Genomic DNA, 10,615 nt, shown 5'->3' with positions numbered 1-10,615 from the left:
ATCCGGAGAGGGAGAACAATTCTGGACCTGACAGGGAAACGGACTCTGGACCTGACAGGGAAACGGACTCTGGACCTGACAGGGAAACTGACTCTGGACCTGACAGGGAAACTGACTCTGGACCTGACAGGGAAACTGACTCTGGACCTGACAGGGAAACTGACTCTGGACCAGACAGGGAAACTGACTCTGGACCAGACAGGGAAACTGAATCTGGACCAGACAGGGAAACTGAATCTGGACCAGACAGGGAAACTGACTCTGGACCAGACAGGGAAACTGACTCTGGACCAGACAGGGAAACTGACTCTGGACCAGACAGGGAAACTGACTCTGGACCAGACAGAGAAGCTGACTCTGGACCAGAGAGAAACGGACTCTGGACCAGACAGAGAAACGGACTCTGGACCAGACAGAGAAACTGACTCTGGGCTAGGAGTGCAGGAGAGCTCTGGGCCTCTGGGAGAGACTGGTAGATCTGAGCCTAGACAGGCAGGAGCTTGATGACCAAACTGGGTTAGGGACTGAGGTCCGAAGAGGGCTGAGGACTGACAACCTAGCACAGGTAACTTGTGGCCTACCAGGGCAGGAGGTTGACAGGCTGGCAAGCTAAGGAACTCCAGGCTGACTAGGTCTGGAGACAGCAAGCCTAGTGCAGTGAACTTTGGGCCTAGTAGGGCAGAAGGCTTTAAACATGGCAGGCTAGGAAACTGCCTACCAACTAAGGCAGGGGGCTACAATTATTAAATATTAAAGCTTTAAATCTCTCACTAAAAGCTTCACTCATACATAAGTTATACTTAAACCCAAAATGGTTTTCCAGTAGATTATTAAGAAAGGCTCATCCTTTGTTAAAAAATTGCCATTTTGCCTTTATACAGATTACAACGTCTCATTTCCGACTAATTGAAAATTAAATTTTGTTTAAATTATCACCCTTTCTTATTAAACAAGCCATACAAAGCTGGTTTCAATTTTAGATTTATCCTACAGAAAATATAGAACAAATATTACAACAAATGTTATGGTTAAACTCAAATATATTGATTAATAAAAAAAACTTAATGGAAAAAAGGTTTTAAAATTGTATTATATTTATTAATGATATTATGAATAGAAACGGAGGAGTTATGTCACATGCAGTTATCAAAAATATATGGGAATATCTGCTCAATCCAAACTTACAACCAACTGATTGCAGCACTACCACAACAATGGAGGAGACAAGTGGAAAAAGGAGAAGGTAGGGAACTTGTTTGCCTGCCATATATTAAAGATACAAGTTGTCTGAAAGGAACTAGCACAAATAGAAAAATATACCAGTTTCATTTGAGGACAAAAATGTTGACAGCTGTGCCATACAGGTTGCAAAATAAATGGGAAGAGATTTTCGATGAACCAATTCCATGGCATATGGTTTATGAACTGGTACAAAAAACTACACTTGATACAACACTTAGTTTTTCAATTTAAATTATTATATACAATTCTTGCCACCAACAGAATGCTATATATATGGGGCATACAACAATCTCAGCTCTGTAGATTTTGCTGCGAAGAGACAGCTGTACATAGCTCAGGTGCAGCTGTACATAGCCCATCTGTATACAGACAATCCAATCTACCTACCTCATTCCCATATTGATCTATTTACTTTTCTGCTCTTTTGCACACCAGTATTTCTACTTGCACATCTATCACTCCAGTGTTAATTTGCTAAATTGCAATTACTTCGCTACTATGGCCTATTTATTGCCTTACCTCCTCACGCCATTTGCACACACTGTATATAGACTTTCTTTTTTTCTATTGTGTTGACTGTACGCTTGTTTATTCCATGTAACTCTGTGTTGTTGTTTGTGTTGCACTGCTTTGCTTTATCTTGGCCAGGTCGCAGTTGTAAATGAGAACTTGTTCTCAACTAGCCTACCTGGTTAAATAAAGGTGAAATAAAAATAAAGTAAAAAAAATCAATAGATCATTTATTTTGGTATTGCCTCTATGTAGCTTGTTTCTGGTCACAGGTTCAGGAATGGTTAAAAAATCACAACATGCACTTAAATGAACCTTACAAATAACAGTGTTGGGCGATTTGGAAAGCCATATTCAGTCAATAAGTAATATAATAATACTAGTAGGAAAGGTTTTCATCTTTAGCTCACAATCTGCGGATACTATACGATTAAAAAGGTAAAAAAATTATGTAAAACATCACAGCACAATTGAAAAATATATGGCACATGGAAACCAAACGAGGGTGGTCTGTGGTGATAGGTGGGATGGGCTAAGAGTGGCTGGGATTGAAGAGCTTATGTTTGGTAATGTATTATTGTTATGTTTATTTGTTAAATAAAAAAAAGAACCTTCATTTAACTAGGCAAGTCAGTTAAGAACAAATTCTTATTTGCAATGACGGCCTGCCAAAAGGCAAAAGGCTTCCTGTGGGGACGGGTCTGGGATAAAAAAAAAAATATATATATATATTTTTTATCCCAGACCTGTCCCCGCAGGAGCCTTTTGCATATATATATATATATATACAATTTTATCCCTGATGGTCTTACACAGCTCTCTGGTCTTGGCCATTGTGGAGAGGTTGGAGTCTGTTTGATTGAGTGTGTGGACAGGTGTCGTTTATACAGGTAACGAGTTCAAACAGGTGCAGTTGCCATTTTGCCTTTATACAGATTACAACAGGTAATGAGTGGAGAACAGGAGGGCATCTTAAAGAAAAACTAACAGATCTGTGAGAGCCGGAATTCTTACTGGTTAGTAGGTGATCAAATACTTATGTCATGCAATAAAATGCAAATGAATTACTTAAAAATCATACAATGTGATATTCTGGATTTGTGTTTTAGATTCCATCTCTCACAGTTGAAGTGTACCTATGATAAAAATTACAGACGTCTACATGCTTTGTAAGTAGGAAAACCTGCAAAATCGGCAGTGTATCAAATACTTGTTCTCCCCACTGTATATATATATGACAAAACACATCACAACAAGAGAGACAACACTACATAAAGAGAGACTTAAGACGACAACATAGCAAGGCAGCAACACATGGCAACACAGCATGGAACCAACACAACATGACAACAACATGGTAGCAGCACAACATGGTAGCAGCACAAAACATGGTGCAAACATTATTGGGCACAGACAACAGCACAAAGGTCAAGAAGGTAGAAACAACAATACATCACACAAAGCAGCCACAACTGTCAATAAGAGTGCCCATGATTGAGTCTTTGAATGAAGAGATTGTGATAAAACTGTCCAGTTTGAGTGTTTGTTGCAGCTCGTTCCAGTCGCTAGCTACAGCGAACCGAAAAGAGGATGTGTGTGCCCAGGGATGTGTGTGCATTGGGGACCTTTAACAGAATGTGACTGGCAGAATGGGTGTTGTATGTGGAGGATGAGGGCTGCAGTAGATATCTCAGATGGGGGGAGTGAGGCCTAAGAGGGTTTTATAAATAACCATCAACCAGTTGGTCTTGCGACGGGTACACAGAGATGACCAGTTTACAGAGGAGTATACAGTGCAGTGATGTGTCCTATAAGGAGCATTCGTGGCAAATCTAATGGCCGAATGGTAAAGACATCTAGCCACTCGAGAGCACCCTTACCTGCTGATCTATAAATTATGTCTCCGTAATCTAGCATGGGTAGGATGGTCATCTGAATCAGTTTGGCAGCTGGGTTGAAAGAGGACCGATTACGATAGAGGAAACCAAGTCTAGATGTAACTTTAGCCTGCAGCTTTGATATGTGCTGAGAGAAGGACAGTGTACCGTCTTGACATACTCCCAAGTACTTGTATGAGGTGACTCCTTTATATAAAAGTACCACGTATGCAAAATGTGTATGCAAAATGTATATGTAAAATGTATGTATATGTAGCAAGAAAGCTGTAAAAAAAAGAGATATTTGTCCTCCGAAGAGGTGGAGGGGTTAATAAAAAATGTAAAAAGAAAAAGAAAAAAAGGCAGGGGTCTGTGATCTGAGCAGGGCAGGAGACTGCAGAGCTGCAAATGGGGCAGCTAACCTAGTGCCTTGCAGGCCAGGATGCTGTAAACATGGTGGGCTTGGCAGGGGCTGACAGAGCTGGGTCAGCAGGAGCGGGCTGAGTCCTTGTGGCCGCAGGCTGAAATTCGAAGGCATGATGGGAGGGGGCTCCCAAGGAGAGCAGAGGGAGTCTTTGTGGCTGAGGGTTTCAGGATAGCAGGCAGTCGAACCTCAGACACCCGAGAATCTGCCTCGATCAGCAGGGGGTCCCCACAGGGAGTAGAGGATGACTTCGCAACGACAGCCAGAAACGGCCCAATGGCAGCAGCTGGCTGTGGCTCCATGACTGGAGCAGGAGCCTCCTTAACTATGGCTAGTCGAGGCTCTGGCTGAGGGCGCAGACCTTGATGTCGTGGACTGTGCACTGCGGAGTTGAGTTGATCTGATGGGGACCTAGGCCGCTCTGGAAAGCAAAAGCGGACCCAGCTGTCATAACTCTTCTTTGACGATCTGAAGAATCAGGTTACAGTGGGTCTGCTCTACAGCGTGCTCTCTCTCGTAGAGGGGGAGAGCGGGAAGTCGGCTGTTTAATGGTCGGTCATAAAATACGCTGCCCCTATGCTCTGTAGTGTTCGAGATTGGAACTGTCGAACACAGAGAGACCCTTGGACATCAAAAGTTTGAATAATTAAACAATATTTATATTTTGAGAATGTGGGAGTGGTCCGTTGACACTTAAGGGACAGTCATGACGAGTGTTTCATTTGGTGATCTCATGAAGGACAGGAAACACTCATTACTGTGTCTTTGGTTGTGTACACTTCTAAATGATGGGGTTTACATCTAAATATTGTGAAACGTATGTGATTAAACATGAAACTATTTGTGAAAAGATGTAATGTGATGTTAACCTTCTAAATGAGAAAATATGGGTTTTCATGTGAAGATAAATCAATGGCCATGCCCACATGAGCATAGACATTACTTCGGCGTCATGGACCGCCCTTTTCTCAGAAGTGTATAAAACCCACTCCTGACTAAATTTACATCAGACCCGAAAATATGGAACTGACGTTACATGTTGAAATGGTTGAGAACTACAACTCTATAGGCCATGGAGACCCTACAGCTGTAGGTTTGGCTACATGGCTGGAAATGGTTAAAACTCTGAGACTATCGATCACCACAGAATAAGAGCAAATTCTAGATGTATAATTACTAGTCTGCAGCTGGAAATTACGTAAGTCTAGTACGAGAATACCGACAACCGCAGAAGCATCTATTCTATGCAACAATCATCTGTACAACTGATTTTTCCATTATAATAAATACTATCTTAAGCTGCTGAGAAAGCGACAACTATGAAAGACATTATGACTTCTGGGGAAGTTAACCAGAGACTCTCTGATGAACTGACTCTCCAGCAGACGGAACGGCGATTCCAACAGAGAAGACAACAACACCTTAAGGGTGTAAATATATACATTGCAATTATTCTCAAATGAGCGGCCGTTCATGTGCAAAGGATTAACATTTCAATTAATATAATTATCAACTGTGTGTAGTGAATCCATTTTGTCTCTCCAGGTCTTTTCCTGTCCCCACCACTTTTCCATTGTCTACCAAGCCGTCATACCGGTTTACTCCACTAGGGACTTCAATGCATTGTGTTAGTAACCAATATCTACTGTTTGTTTGTTATGTATTTCTGTGATTACCTATTTTGCCAATTGGACTTGGACCCCTCTGCTATTCGGAACCCTACTAATCCATCATGATTGGTCTATCGACGTCACCGCACGTGGAGGCTAAAACAGACTTTCCTCCGTCGATGCGTCCCTCAAAAGCCGTTCTGCTAGCTTGTTAGCCCGGCCTGCTACCTGTCTGAATCGCCGCGTCTCCAGCCAGCCCAACCACTCACTGGACACTTATGATCACCCGGCTACGCATGCCTCTCCCTAATATCAATATGCCTTGTCCATTACTGTCCTGGTTAGTGATTATTGTCTTATTTCACTGTAGAGCCTCTAGCCCTGCTCAATATGCCTTAACCAACTATTTAGTTCCACCTCCCACATATGTGGTGACATCACCTGGTTTAAACGTCTCTAGAGACAATATCTCTCTCATCATTACTCAATGCCTAGGTTTACCTCCAATGTACTCACATCCTACCATACCTCTGTCTGTACATTATGCCTTGAATCTATTCTATCGCGCCCAGAAACCTGCTCCTTTTACTCTCTGTTCCAAAAGCACTAGGCGACCAGTTCTGAAAGCCTTTTGCCGTACCCTTTTCCTACTCCTCCTCTGTTCCTCTGGTGATGTAGAGGTTAATCCAGGCCCTGCAGGGCCTAGCTCCACTCCTACTCCCCAGGTGCTCTCATTTGTTGACTTCTGTAACCGTAAAAGCCTTGGTTTCATGCATGTTAACATTAGAAGACTCCTCCCTAAGTTTGTTTTATTCACTGCTTTAGCACACTCTGCCGTGTCTGAATCCTGGCTTAGGAAGACCACCAAAAACCCAGACATTTCCATCCCTAACTATAACATTTTCCGACAATATATAAATGCCAAAGGGGGCATAGTTGCAATCTACTGCAGAGATAGCCTGCAGCATTCTGTCTTACTATCCAGGTCTGTACCCAAATAATTCGAGCTTCTACTTTTAAAAATCCACCTTTCCAGAAACAAGTCTCTTACCGTTGTCGCTTGCTATAGACCACCCTCTGGCCCCAGCTGTGCCCTGGACACCATATGTGAATTGATTGCCCCCCATCTATCTTCAGAGCTCGTGATGCTAGGTGACCTAAACTGGGACATGCTTAACACCCCAGCCATCCTACAATCTAAGCTTGATGCCCTCAATCTCACACAAATTGTCAATGAACCAACCAGGTACAACCCCAAATCCGTAAACATGGGCACCCTCATAGATATCACCTTAACCAACTTGCCATCCAAATGCACTTTTGCTGTTTTCAACCAAGATCTCAGCGACCACCCAGCATCACTGTCAAACGCTCCCTAAAACACTTCAGCGATCAGGCCTTTCTAATCGACCTGGTCGGGGATCCTGGAAAGATATTGACCTCATCCCGTCAGTAGAGGATGCCTGGTTCTTTTTTAAAAGTGCCTTCCTCACCATCTTAAATGAGCATGCCCCATTCAAAAAATGTAGAACTAGGAACAGATATAGCCCTTGGTTCTCTCCAGACATGACTGCATTTGACCAGCACAAAAACATCCTGTGGCGTTCTGCATTAGCATCGAATAGCCCCCGTGATATGCAACTTTTCAGGGAAGTTAGGAACAAATATACACAGGCAGTTAGGAAAGCAAAGGCAAGCTTTTTCAAGCAGAAATTTGCATCCTGTAGCACAAACTCAAAAAAGTTCTGGGACACTGTAAAGTCCATGGAGAATAAGAGCACCTCCTCCCAGCTGCCCACTGCACCGAGGCTAGGAAACACTGTCACCACTGATAAATCCACTATAATTGAGAATTTCAATAAGCTTTTTTCTACGGCTGGCCATGCTTTCCACCTGGCTACCCCTATCCCGATCAACAGCCCTCCACCTCGCACAGCAACTCGCCCAAGCCTCCCCCATTTCTCCTTCACCCAAATCCAGATAGCACATATTCTGAAAGAGCTGCATAATCTGGACCCCTACAAATCAGCCAGGCTAGACAATCTGGACCCTCTCTTTCTAAAATGATCTGCCGAAATAATTGCAACCCCTATTACTAGCCTGTTACAACCTCTCTTTCATATCGTCTGAGATTCCCAAAGATTGGAAGGCTGCCGTGGTCATCCCCTCTTCAAAGGGGAGACACTCTAGACCCAAACTGCTACAGACCTATATCTATCCTACCCTGCCTTTCTTAGGTCTTCGAAAGCCAAGTTAACAAACAGATTACCGACCATTTCGAATCCCACCGTACCTTCTCCGCTATGCAATCTGGTTTCAGAGCTGGTCCTGGGTGCACCTCAGCTATGCTCAAGGTCCTAAACGACATCATAACCACCATCAATAAGAGACATTACTGTGCAGCCGTATTCATCGACCTGGCCAAGGCTTTCGTCAATCACCACATTCTTATCGGCAGACTCAACAGCCTTGGTTTCTCAAATGATTGCCTCGCCTGGTTCACCAACTGCTTCTCAGATAGAGTTCAGTGTGTCAAATCGGAGGGCCTGTTGTCTGGACCTCTGGCAGTCTCTATGGGGGTGCCACAGGGTTCAATTCTTGGGCCGACTCTCTTCTCTGTATACATCAATGATGTCGCTTTTGCGGCTGGTGATTCTCTGATCCACCTCTACGCAGACGACACCATTCTGTATACCTCTGGCCCTTCTTTGGACACTGTGTTAACTAACCTCCAGACGATCACCAATGCCATACAACACTCCTTCTGTGGCCTCCAACTGCTCTTAAATGCAAGTAAAACTAAATGCATGCTCTTCAACCGATCGCTGCCCGCACCTGCCCGCCCGTCCAGCATCACTACTCTGGACGGTTCTGACTTAGAATATGTGGACAACTACAAATACCTAGGTGTCTGGTTAGACTGTAAACTCTCCTTTCAGACTCACATTAAGCATCTCCAATCCAAAATTAAATTTAGAATCAGTTTCCTATTTCGCAACAAAGCTGTCACGTCCTGGCCAGTATATAAGGTTAATTGTTTTGTAGTTTGGTCAGGGCGTGGCAGGGGGTATTTGTTTTATGTGGTTCGGGGTGGTGTGTTTTGTGTAAAGGGTGTTTGATTTAGTAATTCCGGGTTTTGGTTTATGTTTAGTATTCTATGGTTAGTCTAGGTTGTGTGTTTCTATGTTTGGTTGATTGGGGTTGGGACTCTCAGTTGAAGGCAGGTGTTGTCTATCTGCCTTTGATTGAGAGTTCCATATATTAGGGTGTGTTTGTATGTGTGATTTGTGGGTGATTGTTCTGTGTTTCGCCTTGTGCCTTACCAGACTGTTTTTGTTGATCGTTCGTGTTTTTGTTATTTTGTATGTTCGTTTTGAAAGATAATTAAAAATCAAGATGAGCATTCACGTACCTGCTGCGTTTTGGTCCTCATTCACCGACAACAGCCGTGACAGAATCACCCACCACCAAAGGACCAAGCAGCAGAGGAAGGAGCAGACGGAGTTCGAGTTGGACTGGCGGGAGAAGTGGACTTGGGAGGAAGTTCTGGACGGGGCCGGACCCTGGCATCAGGCTGGGGATTATCGACGCCCGCAGTGGGAAATTGAGGCAGCCAAGGCAGAGAGGCGGTGGTACGAGGCCAAGTACGCGCAGAAGGAGAAGCACGAGAGGCACCCCCAAGAAAATTTTGGGGGGGGCACACGGGTAGTTTGGCTAGGCGTAAGAAGAGCCGGAAGCCAGCTACTCGTGGTTATATGGAGGAGCGTATGGGGTGGAGAGCGCTATGTTTCGCTGAGGAGCGCACTATCTCACCCATACGCACGCACAGTCCGGTGCGCGTTATTCCAGCCCCTCGCAGGTGCCGTGCTAGAGCGGGCATCCAGCCTGGTAGGAGGATGCCTGCGCAGCGCATCTGGTCGCCGGTACGCCTCCGAGGACCAGGCTACCCAACTCCCGCTCTACGCACGGCTACCATCAGGCCCCTGCACAGCCCAGTCTGCCCTGTACGAGCACCCCGCTCGTACAGGGCTACTAGTTCCATCCAGCCAAGGCGGGTTGTGCAGGAGGTAAGATCTAGACCGGCTGTGCGCCTCCATAGCCCTGGGTTTCCAGCTCCTGTCTCTCGTGCGGACCCGGAAGTGCGTCAACCCAGTCCGACTCGTCCTGTTCCCGCTCCCCGCACTAGCCTGGAGGTGCGTGTACATAATCTGGTAAGCCCAGTACCAGCACCACGCACCAGGCTACAAGTGCGTCAACCCAGCCTCGCCAGTCAACAGTCTTCATCAGAGCTGCCCGCCAGTCAACAGTCTTCATCAGAGCTGCCCGCCAGTCAACAGTCATCATCAGAGCTGCCCGCCAGTCAACAGTCATCGTCAGAGCTGCCCGCCAGTCAACAGTCATCGTCAGAGCTGCCCGCCAGTCAACAGTCATCGTCAGAGCTGCCCGCCAGTCAACAGTCATCGTCAGAGCTGCCCGCCAGTCAACAGTCATCGTCAGAGCTGCCCGCCAGTCAACAGTCATCGTCAGAGCTGCCCGCCAGTCAACAGTCATCGTTAGAGCTGCCCGCCAGTCAACAGTCGTCAGAGCTGCCCGCCAGTCAACAGTCGTCAGAGCTGCCCGCCAGTCAACAGTCGCCAGAGAGGTCAGACTGCGCTGAACTGCCGGAGTGGTCAGACTGCGCTGAACTGCCGGAGTGGCCAGACTGCGCTGAACTGCCGGAGTGGCCAGACTGCGCTGAACTGCCGGAGTGGCCAGACTGCGCTGAACTGCCGGAGTGGCCAGACTGCGCTGAACTGCCGGAGTGGCCAGACTGCGCTGAACTGCCGGAGTGGCCAGACTGCGCTGAACTGCCGGAGTGGCCAGACTGCGCTGAACTGCCGGAGTGGCCAGACTGCCCTGAACTGCCGGAGTGGCCAGACTGCCCTGAACTGCCGGAGTGGCCAGACTGCCCT

This window comes from Salmo salar, chromosome ssa10, assembly GCF_905237065.1.
Source record: "Salmo salar chromosome ssa10, Ssal_v3.1, whole genome shotgun sequence".
Lineage (NCBI taxonomy): Eukaryota > Metazoa > Chordata > Actinopteri > Salmoniformes > Salmonidae > Salmo > Salmo salar.
Note: the sequence above shows the minus strand (reverse complement) of the source record.